At 63.7% G+C, this 6,117-nt stretch overlaps 1 long non-coding RNA gene across 1 annotated transcript; it reads right to left on the bottom strand.

Annotated features, from left to right (window-relative positions):
- Nucleotides 1–532: 532 nt before the first annotated feature.
- On the bottom strand, nt 533–5,750 carry LOC119110815 (uncharacterized). Its single transcript, XR_005095562.1, has 3 exons — nt 5,630–5,750; nt 5,053–5,093; nt 533–598 (listed from the first exon to the last, which is right to left on the bottom strand). It is a non-coding gene; the product is annotated as an uncharacterized LOC119110815 (long non-coding RNA).
- Nucleotides 5,751–6,117: the final 367 nt, after the last annotated feature.

Genomic DNA, 6,117 nt, shown 5'->3' with positions numbered 1-6,117 from the left:
GGCGCTCTATCACAACACACACTCGCCGCGGGAGAGGCGCGCCGACACGGGCGCTACACCTGCACAGGAGCGGCCGGCGTCGGCAGTGCGTCGAGCCCGCGACGACGTCCATCTGGCGGGCGTAAATAAACAGCCCTCGCTCGGCCAGGTGCCGGCGGCCCGGGCGATCACTCGGCGCCGGCCGTTGGCGGCGGCAGGCCATGCACCATCGGCCGCCGCGTGACGAACAGGTGGGCGTGGGGTGGGGTAGGATGGGGGGCTCAGTACAGCCGTTCCCGGGACCGGCAGGAGTGTCGGCAGCCGCTGCTGTCACGCATATCTGTTCTCGGAATTGCTGTTCTGAACCCGGCACCGCCTATTGCGTAAGACAGAGTGCTGTCCTCTTTCGGCAGCGAGTCGGTAATCGATGTACGCTGTGGCGCACACAGTCTGCAGCAGCGGCAGTCGAGGCGTCCACATGCGCACCCACCTTGCGACGTTCTGTAGAGGAGGAAGGGCGCCTGCAGCTGGAACTCCAGCTCCTTGGTGAGCGGGCTGCAGCAGGTTCTTCGTGTTCAAACGGTTGAGCACCATGAAGCTGTGGTAGGGCGGACCCGACCTGCAATACGAACGCTCGTGATGACGCGACTACACCAATCAGAGCGCCAATAGGGATTGATGTTGGCAGGATTTGATACGTCTGCCGGTCGCCCACGGCCGCCAGGGGGGGGGGGGGGACCGGCCAGTCAGCTCCACCGCACGTCCGCGCGAGGCCTTCGTCGAGAATGAGCGAGCTCTCCAGCTGGTCCGCAGAGCCGGACCGGCGACTGCGACCTGAACGGCTCCCAACTGTGTAAGCCCCACACATCTCCCACCACACGGCAGGGCACGGGCAGCGGGACACAGCGCAGCCGGCCGAAAGCGGAGGTCTGCTATGCACACTGAATATGTCTGACAATGACGAGCTGTGACTTGGCCGCAGCCGCGGGCGCCCGAGCCACGCGCCACACCCGCCATGGCTGAGGAGACGTCCGTGACCGGTCAACAGACCAGAGCAGCCTCATGGCGAGGTGTCGGTGCCGAAGCCACGCGCCACACCCGCCGTGGCTGGGGAGACGTCCGTGACCGGTCAACAGACCAGAGCAGCCTCACGGCGAGGTGTCGGCGCTGGAGCCACGCGCCACACCCGCCATGGCTGGGGAGGCGTCCGTGACCGGCCACCAAACTAGAGCAGCCTCACGGCGAGGTGTCAGCGCTGGGCCCGGGCCCGGGTGCGTGCGGCGCGAGGTCCGCTCTCCGTCGGCCGGCCGGCCGGCGGGGAGGGGCGGCAGCCGGAGGACGCCGCCGCCGCCGCCGCCAGTCGGGCGCCGCGCGCTGCGTGAGGAGGCCGCCGGCGCGACGGTGTGTCCCGGCCGACACAGGTGCGCGAGAGGGCCGAGCGACGGCACCGCCCCGGCCACCGCTGCTGACCCAGAGCCCAAGTGTCCCGTGGCGCCGCGTCCACCAGTGACACCGCACCAGCCCCCGGCAACCGCGCCCCACAGACCCGCCGCCTCCTCCGTCGCTCCCAGGTAAGCGGCGGCGTAACGTGCACGCCCACCGCCCGCCAGCACCAGCGGGCATTGTTCGGCAGGCCCGTGCGGCGGGGGTCGCCAGGGGGCCGCCGGCGATACAGCAAACAGATGGCGCCCGGGGGACCACACGAGCGCGTGGCAACGCGCCAGACGCGCCGTCTGGCGCGCTCCTCAGCAAAACACGCCCGCCCGCGCTAAGCCTTGGGCCCTTAATGTGCCATTCAGGGTGTGGATGAAGATACAACACAGATCACCGGCACGAGAAGCGGAGATTCTTGCGTCGCTTACCGAGCAGCGAACCCATGCCAAAAACAATGATTAGAGAAAGGTAGGATGAGTCTTGTGTTAAAACTCATCGCATGAAAATGACACCATGCTTTCCGTGCAAAACAAGAAAAATGACAATAACCAGTCCGTCCACTATTCATCGCGAATAACGCAGGTTGCAGAGGACGGGACGATGCTCAAGTGCAAAATGGGGCGATCCCTTTCGCTGCAACAACCGCAAGTCACCTCAGAGCACGACAGACTGGTCTTCATGTGGCGAGCTCTCAAAGCCTCACCCTGACTGATACAGTCCGCACCACCCAGGCCGCTCCATCCCTGGCACGGAGACGGTCCATGACAGCCGGGTGCGAAGTTCATCAGGCGCACCGGCCAACAGAACTGACAGCACGCGCTGGCTGTTCAGGCCGCGCCCAGCTGGCCAGCTGGTGTCCGCGGACACAGAGCAGACGGCTGACGAGCCGGGGACGGCCGGAGCCCCGCACACTTCCCTCCCTCACATCACCGGTCAGACCAGCGGCGGAGGGCCGACCGCGCGGCCGGGTGGCTGCTCACCGGCGGGTCCGGCCACCTGTGGCGGGACACGGGAGGGGGGGGGGGCGTCAGACCAGCGGCGAAGCAGCCGACCGCACGGCTGGGATAGTCATTCGCCGGCCGGTCGGGCTGCGGGGGCGAGGGTCAGAGCAGCGGCGGAGCGGCGGACCGCGCGGCCGGGGTGGCCGCTCATCGGCGGGTCGGGCCGTCTATGACGGGCCGCGGGAAGGGGGGGGGGTCAGACATCCCGGTCCTGAGGAGCAGCGGCTCCACCCGGTGCCGCGCGCCGCTGACTCAGCCGCCAGCTACAGTTCAGCGGCGACGGCGGCTGTTTTGACAACGGCCGGCCTCCTTTCAAACGTTTATAGGCGCCCCGGCGCGATCAGAGCCGGCGCCGGACGGCCGAGCGCCACCCTCTCATGGCCAGACGCCGCCCGAGGGTCGACCCCGAGCGAGCCATGCCCGTCAGCCGCGGCCGCGAGTTGCGGCTGACGGGCGCGGCTGTCATCGTCCGGCGTCAGCACCGTGCGTCAGCTGCTGTTTCGGTCTGGGACTGACCTCTGTCAGCCCGGGTGTCGGCCCGGGTGTTGGTCAGCTGTTGGCCCGCCCGCTCTCGTCTTGAGTCAGCCGTGCTCAGGCGGCACCAGCCGTGAGCTCCCGGCGGCAAAAGGACGATGCCTACGTGCGCAACGCCAACGGCACGCTACCAAACCCGCCGATGAGTCCAGCACACGAGCCAACCGCAAGCGAACGCGACCTGGCCAGGCGGCGGCTGCGCGGGGGTTGCTCCAGGCACAGTGAGGGATGATTCGGCCCGACAAACGACAAATGCAGTCGGGACGAGGCACAGCCGGCTCGATGCTCTCCGGACCGGACGACCCTCCTCCTGTAGAGGCCGAGTGCGGTCGAGCGGCGTGGCCGCCCAGGAAACCAACACCGACCTCAAACTGCGCCATCTGTTGGCCACAGCTGGCGTTCAAGGATACGCCAACATCGAGGACAAATCGCTTTTGCGTCGTGACCACTTGCGTTGGTGAGAATACTACCAATCAGCACACGTACGCGAAACCGTGACATGCGTTTCGTTCTATCGAAATACCATGCTCCCAATGATCTCCATAACTTTCTGGGAAATGACAACACAAACCTGCAGTCGCTTCTCTAATCTTTCGAACTTGTTCTTGCTTTTGAAACAGAAAATGAGGCGGTCAGCAGAAAAGCCTGGGGGGATACCCACACGACTCATCCTGACTTTATACACACGCCGATGAAGACATGTGGCCGACTTCAGCTGCTGTTATAAAGCATGTCACACCACATCACCGCGGACGTTTAGCCCAGTGCATGCCGTTTCCAGTGTCGCCGCCTTCACGGCCAAGCCAGGTTTCGCAGAAGGCAGCTTGTTTGCCGACCACGCGTGTTGTCCACGAATGCATGGACGCATCGGGCCACTGACCGGACCCTCATGATCATCGGCATTGCCAATGGTGGTCCAGCCACGCCGAAGCTGGTGCTGTCAAGCGGTGTTGCGTGATGGTGCTGCCCCGTACCAGGGCCCAAATGGAAGGTTCCATGCGCATGCGCGACCACCGGTCAACGGTCTCAGCTTCGATAACATGTTCATCAAGTCTGGTGCAATATGTTCAGAGATAGACCAAAGTAAGCCAACGAGGCCTAAACATCACAAGGCCCTTAACGTCAGCGGGCGGTTCCCAGGCTTGCAGGAGGCTTCACATTGGGAAGACAAGGCAGCGGGGCAGTCTGGCTGCTATTCCTGCAGGCTATTCTAGCCGAAACGAAAACAACAAAGTTTCTGTTATGGAAACTGAACAGATTCAGCCCTTCCTGCCAGCCCAACAATGTTTCAACCGGCCCTCTCGTCGTCAACATTCCAGCATTCCGGCACCATGATCAGTACCGAACGAAGCGTCACTTCCCCAAAGCGCATCACACAGAGACACGCGAGGCAGGAGGACCCGCTCGGCACCAGGAGAGCAGCGCCGGCCGACACTGTGCCCTGGAGGTGGGCGGCCGGACGCGGTCGGCGCGCGCCCACCCTGGCCACCCGGGCGGCCCGCGCCACGCACAGCGGGCCGGCACCGCTGTCGGGCCGCCCTGGATGACGCGCGACATGGCTCGCCCGCGACCGGACGCCAGTCGCCACATATAAGGCAGACGACCGGCGCCTGCCGCGCGCTGCTCCCTTTTCGGGGAGATGGGAGCTGAAGCAGGGTCAGAGCCCGCTCGGCACTGAGGCTGTGGACTGGGGGGGGTGGGGGGGGGGGCCTCCAGGACGCCGCTCCGGCAGCGCCCCGTCTCGCCCCCAAGCAGCTGTCCCGGGGTTCACCTGGTCGGCACGCTCTTTGCTAGGAAAAGCTGGCAATAAACAGTCCGGGGTGGCTCTCATAGAAGAGGAACGGTACCCACAGGGCGTCGAGGAAGGTGTAATTCGGCGAAGTCGTCACATGGTGCTCGTAAGGACGTTTACGAGAGATGTGCTCGGCGAAGACGGCATAACGATCCCAGTCCTTATATCCCTGAGTGGCTGGCACTGGGAAGGCAGACCCTTCTTAAGGGAAAGGACGCTAACTGGGCGACGAAATTACCAAACTACAATATCTGGCACAAGCACGCACCCCGTTGCGCTGCACTGGACCGATATGAGCGTCAGTCCTCTTACCTTTTGTAGACGAAGAGCGCTCCCTGCATGTCTGTTTTTTGCTGCAACAGGAAACTCTGTCAGACGGCTTGACTGGACACAGACCACGACATCACGGTTTTCCCTCACGTTTAATATACTGGGGCTCTGCGGGCAACGCCACTCTGCAAATACCGCACCCCATGACAGTACAACAATGACGTACCAACTTTTAAAACGTTCCACGCTGACTGTTAAGACCAAGCGCCGCAAAACACGCCGTTAAAACAGGCTATCACGACGTCAGGTGCTGAGAAAAACAAATAGCGAGGCGATGCCACGACCCTGCACGTACGCACATACACAGAGGTTGTTCGATAGGACAGCTACTTGTAGCCTCGGCATATGCAGACTTCCGACACAGGTGAGCAACACAACTCCCGAAATTAAGATGCTGTAAGGCATCCACTGGTCGCCATCTTGAGTACACAAGGCAAACATGAAGAAACCAACACCATATAGCTCAAACACGAGTCCGTCCCTAGCCCGACGGAGCGCCACCCTCGCCTCCCCAGAGTAGCACCACAGGTCGCATCCACGCGCGGGGGGCGCCACCTACCCACTCGCTGGCCGGCGAGTTGTACTCGTAGACGGCCACCTGGGTGGCGCTGTCCACAATGTCGGCCACGTACGGGTCGTGGCGGCGCACGGCCGTCAGGTTCATCTGCTGCGAGCCCACGCGGGTCGGCCATGGCGTTCTGCGGCACACGGGGCGCGCGACGCTCAGGGGCGGCGGGGCGGAGACACTGTGACGTCATGCCGCCGTCCATAGGCGCGCCGCGACAGCGCGCGGATAAGCCTCAATGGCGCGGACACGGCCAGACACGGATCCATTGGAGGCACAGCACCGGCAGGACGCTTGTCGAGCATTGCACACTGTGCAGAGACAGTGCACCATACCCAACTCCTTGCGCCACAGAAGACGGCAATGGTCTGTGAAAGCCAGGAGCAGCAGGCACTAAACAGCGATCGATGAAAGCGGCGAGACGCGCGCTCCCCGTTCAGCGATATAGAAACAGTAGTCACCCGCCCAGCAATGTCGATACA

Source organism: Pollicipes pollicipes, unplaced genomic scaffold, assembly GCF_011947565.3.
Source record: "Pollicipes pollicipes isolate AB1234 unplaced genomic scaffold, Ppol_2.1 Scaffold_7236;HRSCAF=8622_pilon_pilon_pilon, whole genome shotgun sequence".
Taxonomy (NCBI): domain Eukaryota; kingdom Metazoa; phylum Arthropoda; class Thecostraca; order Pollicipedomorpha; family Pollicipedidae; genus Pollicipes; species Pollicipes pollicipes.
This window is presented reverse-complemented; position numbering and strand designations above follow the sequence as displayed.